The sequence below is a fragment of the Echiichthys vipera genome, assembly GCF_963691815.1.
Source record: "Echiichthys vipera genome assembly, chromosome: 7".
In the NCBI taxonomy this organism is placed as follows: Eukaryota; Metazoa; Chordata; class Actinopteri; order Perciformes; family Trachinidae; genus Echiichthys; species Echiichthys vipera.
In genome coordinates, this window is record NC_139832.1 from 26,788,192 (window position 1) to 26,798,378 (window position 10,187).

Below are 10,187 nucleotides of genomic sequence, written 5' to 3' on the forward strand. Positions count from 1 at the left end.
TTATCCACTGGACTTAGGTCTATTCAAAACACAATGAGATGTCAATATGCTTTTGATTATTTTTCACAGGTCGTGTCCAATTATGATACAACATTTTTTTTGTAAAGGCAAGCTTTAGTGGTCCTGAGACTTTTGCATAGTGCATAATGAGCTACATATGTGTGTAAAAATTCAAATCAATAAGAAACACCGTGAGGGGCTCATTACATCGTCTTTTTCAACATTTACATACATCAAATAAGCCATGGAGAAAGTTTTTTTTTCGTTTATCAATTATTAACGAAGAAATCCTGCAGAGTCGTTAACAGCCGTACATAGCTTACACTGATTAGCTCGGGGCTTTACGGTAAATAGATTAAAACATCTTTTTTAACCACTAGTACTGCTCAAAATAACACCAAACCTCTGCAGTAGCATGAGAAGAGTCCCTTTGCATAAAACAAAGCTCCATCAACATAGCTAGAGAACCCAGAGTTTATTAATTATTTGGGGCCAAGGAAAACAGTGTCCAGTACGGTACGGTTGATGAGGGATGGGGATTCCTCCATAGCAGTCACACAGCGTGTTGCGGTATTCAATGATTCCAGGCCATGGCGAAAAGTGTCACTCTCTTTGCAGCATAAAAATTCTTCTTCGGTGCCCCACAGACACACCAAAAAGACTGCTAATGCTACCTCTACCTGTAGCCCCTTCCAGCAACATACGTCCCCACCCCCTCATGTGACATTTCTGTGCTGCAGGGTGAGTTGCTGTCTGGGACTTTTCCAAACCTTTTACATCTATTATTAGCTTATATTTCACCAGACTGCCACTTTTCTGGAATAAATCATCAATGGGCTCCTTCCTTTTGGATTGCATTTGGTAATGGACTTGAATGGACTTTACTATGAGAAGAGCTTGTACAGGGCCCAGTAGGTAAGTCTTTCAAAACACTCTTTTCATAAACTCTGGGTTCATTAACTACGTTGTTGGAGCGTTTTCTGTGTAAGGACTCTTCTCATGCTACTGCCGAGGTTTGGTGTTATTTTGAGCAGTATTAGTGGTTAAAAAGGCCATTTTAATGCATTTACCATACTGCCCGAGCTAATCTTAGCCACGTCCGGCTGTTATTGAATCTACCGGATTTCTCCGTTAATAGTTGATAAGCTGTCTCAAAAACTCAAAAACTGTCTCAATGGCTTATTTGATGTATTTAAGTGCAGAAAAAGACCATGGGATGATTTAAGCATAAATTCATTGATGTTGATTGTTCCCTTTAAGCCATCCTATTCCCATTGAATCCATTTGACTGTTACAAAATTTCTCTTTTGACCCTGTCTGTACAGGGAGGGAACAAAGTGAAATCTCCCACTTCTGGTAAAAAAAAAAAGAAAGTTATGGAGTAGACTAGTGGTCTACAGATAGTCAATGGGTTGTTTTGATGGCCAATATTTAGAGGGCAGGGTGGCCAGTATGTAATGCAGATATCATGTGATTGTTTTGTTTTGATATAATATCGATAACAAATGATTCACAAAATCGCTTTACTTTTAAATGAATGTATTTGAAAGTTATTGTCCCTCCGTCTGCTTAAGAAGATTTGCACTTTGTCAGCAGTGCACTTATTTTTAAATTGAATGGATCAACTCATTGTCACTGTAAACAGGTAATATAAAAAAAAACTTTATCTTCAAAACAAGGATGACAAAGTCGACAGTAAGTGCACAATGTAATATATTTAAGTTTATTTCTCGCTCTTCACCTGGTGGTCTTAAAAGTTAGTAATTTTGTTTCCTGCTGCTTTTCAGGACCTGAAAAGGCTAAACCTAGCAAGAAAGATTAAAAAAAAGAAGAAAAAAATAGAATTCACATAGACAGTGTATGGAACATAGCCAAGTTCCATGCCTTGTATGATGTGAGAATGGAACTCTCCTCAGTCTATGACCTGAGGCCTCGGACCACACAGCTATTCATTCTGTCTTGTACTGACAACCATTTGTCTTAGTTATCAACTGCAGTTATTAACAATTATATATAAATATATATATATAATTACTTCTCCACAAGTGCTGATCTTCTACTGAAATACCTGGATTCATTCAACATGGAGAGAAGACGAAGAAAACAAAGATTTCACCCTTACAAGCCAAAAGAAAGGAATATCCTCTCTAATGAGCATGACCAGAGTGCCAAGCCAGAAGAAGAGGACTTCTTTGCCGATGTGTCGGAACAGAGCTCCAATTCAGAAGAAGAAACTTACTCTTCAGATGAGTCAGAGCAGAGCTCGAAGACAGAAGGAAATGACTTCTCTTCAGATGAGTCGGAGCAGAGCTCTTATTCAGAAAAAGCATCTCCCTCTTCGGATGAGTCGGAGCAGAGCTCTTATTCAGAAGAAGCATCTCCCTCTTCGGATGAGTCGGAGCAGAGCTCAAAGACAGTAGATGAGTCTTCCTCTTCAGATGAGTCGGAGCAGAGCTCTTATTCGGAAGATGAATCTTCCTCTTCAGATGAGTCGGAGCAGAGCTCGAAAACAGAAGATGAGTCTTCCTCTTCAGATGAGTCGGAGCAGAGCAGGAATGTAATGGCTGACCTGGTCGCAGAAAACCCCAACCTGAGACGTCAGTTAAATCAGCAGAGGAAAGAAATACGCGACCTCAAGAAAAGACTAAGAAAGAAGAAGAAGACTGTACGCCATGTTCGCACTAACTTGGAGAATGAAAAATATGAGAATAGAACTTTCTGGTATAACTTGACGAAGGAAAGAAACCACTTTAAAGCCATAACAACAAGCATCCAGAAGCAGGAGCAGTATGCCCTTACCCAGCTGCAGCATACCTATCAGAGGGTAGCCAGGAGACTGACTGAAGTTACTGTCAAAGACCCCAGGCTTCCTGGGATTAAAGAGGTCATCAAGGGGCAGCTAAATGAGCTAGATCAGGTGATCAAGCAAAGGATGGGTCAGATCATCGACCCGAGAAAGCACACTGGGCACGAGCTGACGCAGGGAAATGAAGTCCTAGAAGACACCTTCAGTGCGGAGCATGCTCAAAAGCAGAGCACGAAGCGCAAGTGGCAAAAAATCATGAATGAGGTTGACTTCCTGGATGATGATCCCGACCAGGATCTTCCTTCGGATAAAGAAGAGGAGAAGAGGAAGAGGCAGAGGCTGTCAGAGGGTAAGGATGACGAGGTTCCTGGCCCAAGCCACGCAGCGCCATGGTATCCTTCAGGTCCTCAGAGCCCCTCCATTACAACCGGCTCCCAATGCCCTTCCCTCTCCTCATCCTACCTCTCTTCCCTTCCTGGACCCTTTTGCTTCACCCCTTATTCCTGCCCTACCATGCCTTCCTACCCCTTCTCACAATACCCCGCTCTTCTCTCTCCTGTGGCCCAGCTCATCCACACCCTCAAAGGGCATCACGGTGGCACTCAGTGATGAGTGCTGCAGCCTCGCAGAAAGCAGGAGGTGATCTCCTCTTCCTGTGTGGAGTTTGCGTGTTCAACCTGTGCATGCACAAGTTTACCCCGTGCACTCCAGTTTCCTGTGGCCCACCTCCTCCACCCCATCCAAGGGCTTCACAGTGGCACTCAGTGATGAGTGCAGCAGCCTCACAGGAAGTAGGAGGTGATCTCCTCTTCCTGTGTGGGGTTTGTGTGTTCACTTATTGTATGGAATAAACCCTGTATCCATGAAAATTAAAAACTGAAAAGTGATATACAAATAAAAATGTGTTATTATTATTATTATGAAGTACTGTTATTTAGATATTCAGAGTTTTAACCTGTGAATACTCCATGTCACATTATAAAGATGACTGACTTGTATTGCTGGTAGTTTCAGAGCAGAATTGAACACTATGTATTAAATGTGATGAGATATGAGAGTCAAATAGATTTTAGAAATATAAGGGACATAAGTTGGCTCTTTCCACCACTTAATTTGAATAATACAGCTCCAACCACTTTACCTCTCTGGCCTGATTCGGCGTAGCGGCTGGTGTGATCCCGTTTGCAAGATGGTCTCTAGTTCCTTTTAAAGGAATACTTCACCCATTTACATTAATCTTTGTTATCGTTAGAAACCCAGTCATATTTTTGAATTCTCCTGCAACATTCCCTAATTTTGCCCTGAGACGGGAGAGAGACTCATCTACCTTTAGAACTTCTTGCTTTAGATGTACCAAAAATTGTCATTTTGCATAATTTAAAGCAGGAAGTCATGTCAAATTCGATTTATATAGCACATTTACAAAGCGCTGAGCTGCACCAAAGTGCTTCATAAGAAAGTGCTAAGTGCAGAAAACAAAGGAATGACAAGACAGGTAAAAAATGCAAAAGAGAGAAAATTTAAAAGGTAACCAGGGGACACTAAGCGCTGGCAGGGGGAAAAAGGTGGGTCTAAAAAAAGGGACATGAAGGAAGTGTTAGAGAGAGGGGCTCTGGTGAAACTACAAGCGTTAGTTCATCATTTTTCAAACCCGCCTATAAGGGGTGGGACCCACTGTCGCTACAGACCTATTACAGAATAGTGAGTGGGACTTCACTTGCCGTAACTAACATCATGAACTGTTCGCTCTGAGATCAGATCTTCGTGGGACTGAGATCGAATCAGCCAGACCACATACCAAGGGGGCCTTGCTCGCATCAACACTCACTCACTTCACAATAAAAGTGTCATTCTGAATGAATTCATTACTGATTATAATCTAGATGTCTTCTGTCTCTCTGAAACCTGGCACAAACCACCGGACTATTTCTCACTAAAGCGCTGCATGCCTGTCAGCTTCAGGTATTTAAGGAGGTGGGGTAATCAGCATAACAGGCTGCAGCTGGGGGGAACGCCTACAGGTAACACAGAGACGAGGGAGAGAACATGCAGGGAAACACAGACAGTGGGAGACAAACTCAGAACGGAAGAGAGGAGGGTACTGACAGAACCAGATCATGACAGTACCCCCCCCCCCCCCCCCCCCCTCAACGAGCGCCTTGTGGCGCTCTACAGGGGCTCTCAGGGTGAGCCCGGTAAAAATCCCGGATCAGGGACGGATCCAGGATGAGAGATCTGGAGATCCAACTCCTCTCCTCAGGACCTTAGCCCTCCCAGTCCACCAGGTACTGAAACCCCCAGCCACGACGTGGCACGTCCAGGATTGCCCTGGCTGTGTACGCCGGATGGCCGTCAACGGTACGGGGGGGTGATGGGGCGACGGCAGGCGGGCACAACGTGCTGGTGGTGACTGGTTTTAATTGGGAGACATGAAAGGTTGGGTGGATTTTGAGAGACGTAGGGAGCTTAAGACGGACAGAACTGGGATTCACGATGGCCTCAACCTCGAAAGGACCAATGAACCGAGGGGCAAGTTTCTTTGTCTCGAGAGTTCAACCATACTCTTTGTCCAGGTTTGTACTTGGGTGCAGGGATGTGATGACGATCCGCCATCCTCCGGTTCTGCTCCGTCGTTCGGAGTAACGGCCCACGGGTCTCCCTCCAAATCCGACGCACTCTTCGGAGATGGTGCTGGACGGATGGCACGGCTATCTCCGCTTCCTGGGTCGAAAACAGAGGAGGTAAGTAGCCCAAAGACGCCTCGAAGGGGGACATACCTGTAGCGGTGCTGGTCAGGGATCTGTGGGAGTACTCGACCTAGGAAAGCTGCGAGGACCACGAAGAAGGGTTGCGAGCACAGATGCAACGGAGAGCAGTCTCCAAATCCTGATTGGCTCTCTCAGTTTGACCATTAGGCTGGGGGTGGAACCCCGAGGATAAACTAACCTTGGCCCCTAAGGCCTGGCAGAAAGACTTCCAGACCCGGGAGGTGAATTGGGGGCCACGGTCGGAGACAATGTCCGCAGGTATCCCATGGAGGCGAAATTCAAGATTCAAGAAGCTTTATTGATCCCGAGGGAAATTATTGTGCAACAGTTTCAATACAAAGGTGGGAAAGGATCAGAGTGACAATAAGCATAAAACATAATCAAATCAAATAAAGCTAACATCAAATAAATCAAACAATAACATAAGTGTGACAGAGTGCAACAGACATTGTGGTTAAGCGTAGGTATATACAATATACAACAATATGCACTGTGCAGTTTAGCAGCAGATTGAAATAAAATAAGTACAAACTGAATAAGTGATAAGGAGCGATAATTGAAACAGTGTTAAAAATGTAGCAGCATTTCTGACCGAACTAAGTTACAGTAAAGTGCAGTGAAGTGTAGCAGCCTTTCTTACTGAAGTAAGTTAGTTGCAGTAAAGTACAGTGAAGTGTAGCAGCATTTCTTACTGAAGTAAGTTAGTTACAGTAAAGTACAGTGAAGTGTAGCAGCCTTTCTTACTGAAGTAAGTGACAGTAAAGTACAGTGAAGTGTAGCAGCCTTTCTTACTGAAGTAAGTTACAGTAAAGTACAGTGAAGTGTAGCAGCATTTCTTACTGAAGTAAGTTACAGTAAAGTACAGTGAAGTGTAGCAGCATTTCTTACTGAAGTAAGTTAGTTACAGTAAAGTACAGTAAAGTGTAGCAGCATTTCTTACTGAAGTAAGTGACAGTACAACTAAATAAAGTGATGTAGTGATGATATAAAGTGACAAAGTGACATTTGCTCAGGACACAGTGTCTCCACTGTTCCTTGCCTGACCGGGGGAGATGAATTATACAGTTTGATGGCCACCGGAAGGAAAGACTTCCTCCGGTGTTCAGTGTTACACCGGGGGAGAATGAGTCTATGACTGAAGGTGCTTCTGCTGGAGGTCAGCAGCTGGTGGAGAGGGTGAGAGTTGTTGTCCAGGATGCTGTGCAGTTTAGACAGCATCCTCCTCTCAGACACCGCCACCAAGGAGTCCAGTTTGACCCCCAGGACGGAGCCAGTCTTCCTGATGATCTTACTGATTCTCTTTGCGTCTGCTGCCCTCAGTCTGCTGCCCCAGCACACAACAGCAAATAAGATGGCATTGGCTACCACCGACTGGTAGAACATCCTCAGCATGGTGTTACATACATTGAATGACCGGAGCCTCCTCAGGAAATAGAGATGACTCTGGCCCTTCTTGTAGACAGCCTCAGTGTTCTTGGACCAGCCCAGTTTGTTATCCAGGTAAACTCCAAGATATTTGTAATCCTGGACAACATCCACAGTCAAGCCGTTGATGGAGATGGGTGTGGGGGCAGATTTACTCCTGCGGAAATCCACCACTAGCTCCTTAGTCTTGGTGGCGTTTAGAATCAGGTGATTAGCTGCACACCAGTCGACAAAGGAGTCCACAACGCCCCTGTACTCCTCCTCCTTCCCCTCACTGACACAGCCAACAATTGCAGAATCGTCAGCAAACTTCTGCAGGTGGCAGGACTCAGAGAGGAGCTGAAAGTCAGAGGTGTACAGGGTGAACAGAAAGGGGGAAAGAACAGTTCCCTGTGGAGCTCCAGTGCTGCTGACCACAGTGTCAGACACTCCGTCCTGCAGTCTGACATACTGTGGTCGACCCATTAAGTAATCCGTAATCCAGGAAACCAGGGGAGGGTCCAACTGCATTGCCGTCAGCTTACATCCCAGCAGGGCGGGCCGGATGGTATTGAACGCACTGGAGAAGTCCATGAACAAGATTCTCAATGTGGTTCCCGGTCTGTCCAGGTGGGCGCAGGCACAGTGGAGCAGGAAGATGATAGCGTCCTCCACATCTAGACTCGGCTGGTAGGCAAACTGGAGCGGGTCCAGTGATGAGCTGACCAGGGGCCGAAGAAGTGACAGGAGCAGCCTCTCCAGGGACTTCATCAGGTGCGACGTCACCGCCACCGGTCTGTAGTCTTCAGAGGTGCTGGGACGCACCTTCTTCGGTACTGGTACCAGGCAGGGTGTCTTCCACAGCACAGCGACCTTCTCAAGACTCAGGCTGAGGTTGAAGATGTACTGCAGGACTCAACACAGCTGGGTTGCACACGCTTTGAGGACCCCCGGGCTGACACCATCGGGACCTGCTGCCTTGCCTGGGCGGAGTCTGCACAGCTTCAACAGTCTCCTGTGACCATCTCCTCACAGTCCTGGTGGTCACAGGAAGCCGCTGGACTTGGGGCATATACAGGGGCTGCAGGTTGATGAGGTTGTGGTCCGATCATCCAAGAGGAGGAAGGGCAGTGGAGCTGTAAGCCTCCTTAACATTAGCATACAGCAGGTCCAGTGTCTGGTTTTCCCTGGTGCGACAGGCCACAAACTGCTTGAAAGTGGGTAGTGTTGCAGCCAGAGTGAAGTCCCCAGATATTGCAATGAATGCGTCTGGGTGCCGTGTCTGAAGCCCCGCGACGACGGTGTGGATGACGTCACTCGCACGCGCCGCGTTTGCAGTCGGAGGAATGTAAACAACCAGGACGATCACGTGTGAAAACTCCCTCGGCAGATAGTATGGTCGCAGACTCACGGCAAGAAGCTCAATTTCCGGGCTGCACACACGCTCCTTTATAGTAACGTGTCCAGGATGACACCACTTGTTGTTAATAAGAATAGCAAGTCCCCCACCTTTCCTCTTGCCACTCTCACTGTGACTCATGTCTGCCCGAACAGTCTGAAAGCCACAGTTACGTTAGAGTCCGGGATGTCCTCGTGGAGCCACGTCTCCGTGAAACACAGCACACTGCTCACACGATACATCCACTGAGTCTTCACCAGGCCCGCCAGCTCGTCCATCTTATTAGCCAGCGACCTCACGTTCCCCATGGTGATGAAAGGGAGAGATGGTTTATATCTCCTCTTCTTTTCCCGGTGTTTACGTCCAGCCTTACATCCCCTGTACTTTCTCCTCCGTTCTGTGGGGATTTCAGGCCTCTCCCGCATTAGCGCCGTTGGTATTAGCAACAACAGCTGTTCACGGGTGTAAACAATGGAGCCGCCACATTGTTGCGTCCAGACGGAGACGCGGTCGGCAAAAATAGTCCCAAGAATGAGACAAACGGAAAAAAACATGTAAGAAAGTTCACGAACATAGTTGGCTAGGGTTAGCACGACGACTTACAGGAAAAAAGCACTAATAAAAAGACAGTGAATAAGATAAAATAGCTAAAAAAGTGCGGAAAGGAGAGAGAGCAACTGTTGCTGGCTGCCGCTCGATACAGTGCCGGAACCGTATACGTGGTCCACGAGGATCTGTGCTGTTTCCATGGAGGATGGCAGCTTCGGTAGAGGGACAAGTGCACCATCTTCGAAAAGCGATCAACTATAGTCACAATGGTGTCTTTACCTTGAGACAAGGGAAGTCCGGTAACGAAATCCAGTGCGATGTACGACCATGGTCGACCTGGAACCGGGAGAGGATGAAGAAGACCCGCTGGAGGTCGATGAGATGCCTTCCCTCGAGCGCTGACGGTGCAGGCCGTGACAAACTGCTTAGTATCCGGCACCATAGATTTCCACCAGAAGTGGCGACGAAGAAGGTTGAGGGTTCTGGTGATTCCGGGATGACAGGAGAGTCGAGACGAGTGTCCCCACTGGAGTTCCTGAGAGCGAACACCGGCAGGAACAAACAGACATCCCGGTAGTCCACCACCTGGGTCGGGATGCGAGCGCTGCGCCTGCCTGACCGTGGCCTCGATCTCCCAGGTTAATGCTGCCATGACACAAGATGAAGGGACGATGTTCTCCAGACTGCGCTCCTCCTCCTCGGCAGGTCCAAACTGCCGCGAGAGTGCGTCAGGCTTGATGTTCTTACTCCCTGGAATGTATGTCAAAGTAAAGTTAAATCAACCAAAGAATAAGGCCCACCGGGCCTGACAGGAATTAAGCCTCTTGGCCGTCTGAATATAGGCCAGATTCTTGTGGTCCGTCCAGACCACAAATGGAACCTCTGCCCCCTCCAGCCAATGTCGCCACTCCTCCAATGCTAGCTTCACAGCTAGCAACTCACGGTTTTCCGACATCATAGTTTCTCTCTGCAGGGGACAGTTTCGTCAAGAAGAATGCACAAGGATGAATCTTCTTGTCGGATACCACTCGCTGGGATAAAACCGCCCCCACCCCTAGATCCGAAGCGTCCACCTCGACGATGAATTGAAGACCAGTGTCCGGTTGCACAAGAACAGGGGCGGAAGAAAAACGTTTCTTTAGAGTCAAGAACGCGCTGTTGGCGGCAGGGGACCAGTCAAATGGAGTAGAGGGAGAGGTTAATCTAATCATTGGGGAAACTACCTGGCTGTAGTTACGAATAAACCGGCGGTAGAAATTAG